Raw genomic sequence first — 4,628 nt, forward strand, 5'->3', positions numbered from 1 at the left:
TAGGCATACAATCAAACAGATTTCAGACAACATTTCCCAACCTCCCTTGCAGCTACACAGAGCCTTGGGATTAAACACTAGCTGATCGAAATGAAACAGAAGTAATATACACAACTTCTAGGTTGCATCCTCAAACGGAACATGTGCCTCCCCTTCTCTGCTTCCATCAACTCCACAGCCTTGGCTCCACCACCTGTATCAGAGTTTACAACAGCAGTATGAGTCTGATCAGCCTCTTCCACTCCTTCCATATTCTGTCAAACTTTGGCTGCTGCCCAGATGTCTAGGTCTCACATAATGTTCACCTGTCTGAGCCCCTCAAGTTGATCTCTATTGGAGACCTACCATTTACAACATCCCTGCTAAATTCTCAACATGACATAGCCCCTGTCCTCAGGGAGCTCATCCTCTACTTCAGGAAACACAAGACAAGGACCTCCATACACCAGGCAGAGAAGGACGGGTCCTAAATGAGAACAACACAGAGCAAGGAGGGCTCTGGGACTTGATCAGGGAATAGTGGAAAGTGACTTGGATTCTGATGTGCCCACACTTGCAGTGTGACCTTGGACAAGACACATTTCCTTTCTGAGCTTCAGTTCCCAATCATGTGTCAACTTAATGCTGGGGACCACATACTAGTGAAGGTCTTTCTCAGCCTAACCCTCTGGTTCTCGATATTTCTCCCAACACCTAGCACATCATGGGTTTGTGCTATTGTTCTGTAATTCTTCAGGATGGACCTGTTGTTACTTCCAGTTCACTCAGGTTAAGAACTATAGTAATAAATTCCACCCATGATCTTGAAAGACTCCTGTGGCAAGTGACTCCCCAAGTGTGTTCTACAAAACTAAACAGTCACATTGGTGAAGCCATGGGGATGGATAGGGTCTCCTGGGGTCATCCAGTCCATTCCCCTGCCTCTAAGCAGACTGCATAATCACTCTAGGCCAGAGAAAGGGAGGTCTTTACAGAGAGGATTCTACCTCATCTGAAGAGGATTCTCACTTTGTTTATCTACTAGGGAAGACATAGCCTAAACCTAACCTAACCTAGGTCATAAATAACCTAAATCGCTGTTTGTTTTTTCAATTCAAACTACTTCTCCTAAGTCTAACCTCAGTGACTGTAGGGAACAGCTGGCTACTACCCTCCCATAAGGACCTTTCATAACATTTATGGGACAAAGGTAAGGTTATGCCCAATTAACTGGGGCCATCTTGGTGTCTGGGCAATTGCATTGACAGGAATTTGATTTGAAGTTTCCTATAGACTCGAAGCTCTGCATAGAAGTCTCCCTTCTATACTTACATCTGCAAAGTGTACCCACCTACCAAATAGAGTCACATGCCAGGGACTTCCAAGCCCACTGTGGTTTCTGCTGGACAAGAGTGAATGTACAAACCACCAGCTCATTGATCAGTCTGCACCCCCTTCCTTGATAGTTCTGCAAAAGCCTAACTGGGGTGGGGGGGGCGGTGTTTAAAACCAGCTCGTAAGTGGGGTCCACAGTGTAAGGGAGAGCCGGGATGGATAAGATACAGCCTTGCGGTCAGAAGACCTAGATTCTTATTCAGAGTCCACAGTACAAACTGGGTGCCCTTGGGTGAGTCACATCAGCTCTCTAAAGCCTCAGTTTCTTCCTACACAGATTGGGACTAAGATCTCTGACCACGTGGCCTCACTGGTATGCTGAGCAATAATAATGGGTGATAAAGTGCCCACCAAATGTAAACCTGTGTCGTAACTGTTGATGACACTGTTATACAAGCTGCTTAACACTGCAGGCTTCAAAGCTGCTTAACACTGCAGGCTTCAAAGCTGCTTAACACTGCAGGCTTCAAAGTGGTTTGCCTGAACAGGGGAGCATGAGGAGAATCACATACTAGAACGTCTAGATATATGTATTTTTATTTCTTGGATGCAAATTTCTTTGAAGGTATGTTTAACAACATACATATTACATTGTATTCATAAAGACTGAGCACACACTATGTGCTAATGTTAATCACTTGACATGAATCCAATCATTTAAGCCCAATGACATAGGTACTCTCTTATTATGCCCATTTTATAGGTGTGGAAATGAAGGTGGCTCCCAGAGGCTGAGTCAACTCACCAACGGTACACAGCTACTAGGTGCAGAAATCCAAAATGGAACACAGCGTGTCTGGCTCAAATCACATTTTCTTGTCCACAGCTTATACTTTCTAGCACAGAAAGACATCTATTATTTATAATAAATTATACTGGCATATGCTTTATATTGTACATAATATGTGAAGAATTATAAGTAGCTACCATATTTTGAAGTGTGTGCCTAAAATGATTTTCTGATAGTGCCATGTTATAAAAAACACACACACACACACAATTGGGGCCCATCTGCTTTATGGTCTAAACAAGGGGGAATATGAAGCTTATTGCCTTCTCAGCAGGGCTGGGGCTGTGGTCAGGCTAAGTGAGGTGCCTTGGGCCCACAAATTAAGAAGGCCTACACTCTCAAGATCCTGCAAGCCTGGTCCCACCTCCACAGTGCTGCTGGGGACCTAAGGGAGGCTCCTGGAAGCCACAGGAAGACAAAGACAAGAAAGAAAGGAAAGCTTGCCTTCTTTATTGTTCCCAAGCCCTTCAACTTCTGTGTCCCCAATCTCCTGGCTGGGACCTGCCCACCTCCAAAGGGCTCCATGGGGTGGCAGAATGAAGTCCCTGGAGTATGAGCAGTGGGCAGGGGCCAGGAGGATGACTAAATGAAAGATCCCTGCCAGATGGCTGGAAAAGACATGGGGAAGAGGAGTTCCAGACTCTATGACCTTGAGCTTCAGGAGCAAAACAGGGACAAGAAAAATCCCTTCCTGGCACCCCAACAGGTTGAGTGAGAAGGTGATCTGTTGCCTTCAAGTTTCTATATGAACACAAATGTTATTAAGGACTTCATGGAAAACTGCACTCTATTACATTCTGTTGCTTCTCCATGGAGTTAATCTAAAATTAATCCTTGACCCTCCCTACCTTCTACCCTATCCCTTTACCAGGCTGCTTTCCCAACCTGACATCGGAAGGAGGAGTGAGTATCTCATCTGTGGTGACCTAAAGACGTGATGTGCCCTCATCCCCACCTCACAGCAGTTCTGACACCCTAAGATTCCCACTACTTAGAATCCCCATAGGGCTGGGGTGGGTGGGTAGGGGAACACAGACCAGCAGGCAGAGGGCTCCCCTGCCAGCACAAGCCCTGGCTTCTACAAAGGAGACTTCTACCAAAGGAAACTACCCCCTGCCATGGGCCAGGGAATATCAGAAATGTCAGAACCACATACAGTCCAAAAAAAAAAAAAAAAAAAGCACAGAAAATAAAGACAATTTGTGAAAGACTGAGGGAGGCGATCTTTATCTTTCAAAATGAGCAGAGTTCATCCAAGCTCACAATGAGGGTGGGTTGTTGTTGTTCAGACCCTAAGTCATGTCCAGCTCTTTGCAACCCCATCAACTGCAGCATGCCAGGCTTCCCTGTCCTTCACTGTCTCCCAGAGTTTGCTCAAACTCATGTCCGTTAAGTCCATGAGGGTGGGAAGAGAATGTTTTTCTCCAAAAACAGGCCTGGAGAGGTTAAGCGGCTTAAGAGCCATACACCCACCATCCAGCTTCCCAGTTCCATCTTGGCACTGGAAGAAATGAAGGTCTGAAAGCCTGGTATCATCAGGCATGCCTGAGTGTCCTGAGATACCCAAAGGCTGCCTGTGCCCTGAAAATTGAAAGATGGAAGAACAGAAGAGAGCTCCCACACCCTTCAGTGCCTGTCTTTCCCCACAACGTTTGGGGAAAGACTTATCCACCCAGAAATTCAGATCCAGGAACCAGTGTGGGTGTGGAGGCAGGAGAGATGCACTCTTTCTGGCTTTCCTTCACTCACAGCCCAAGGGCCCCCTGCTATCCAAGACTTCTAAATTTTGCAAAACTTGAAATTACAAAGTATTTCCTCCACAACTTCGTCCTTTAATAGAGGGAAAACTGCGGTCGGAGTGAAATAATTCGCTCAGGGTGGCACAGGGCTATTGGCAGAGCCAGGCCCCCTCCCCCAACTCAGTGCTCCTCTCATCTTGCTCTGGGAGCACGCCTTCCACGGAGGAGAGGAGCGGGCAGGCAAAGGGTGCCCAACAGACTCCTCCAGTCCTGGTGCGCCTCAGGCGGATGTTCACTCCCTGGAATCCCAGGAGGACGGAGGCGTTTGCCCCACTCAGGAGTTTAGAAACCCAGAGGTCATGTAAGGGCAAGAGGTCCAGCCCTCAGGGCTTCTCCCATGGGCAGCCTTTGCGTCTGAGCTCTGCTTCCAACCTTGCACTCTCCCAGCGCCGTGCCTCGCAGTGCGTCACCGCGCCAAAGGGCTAGCGCGAAATCAGAGGTGCCTGGAGGTGGCCTCACAGCCCCTCGGCGGTTCCCGTTTCTTCCTTTCTGGGGAGGGAAAATCACACAGCCCTGTTTGTTTCCCCAGCCGAGGCGGGCGCTGAGCCTGGCATATGGACACGTCGCGCTCCGCATCTGTGTCATCCGTCGCGTTTTCTGTGGATGGCTGCGTGTGTATGTGTGTGTGTGTGTGTGTGTGTGTGTGTGTGTGTGTGTGTGTGTGT

This window comes from Oryx dammah, unplaced genomic scaffold (genome assembly GCF_014754425.2).
Source record: "Oryx dammah isolate SB20612 unplaced genomic scaffold, SCBI_Odam_1.1 HiC_scaffold_6, whole genome shotgun sequence".
NCBI lineage: Eukaryota > Metazoa > Chordata > Mammalia > Artiodactyla > Bovidae > Oryx > Oryx dammah.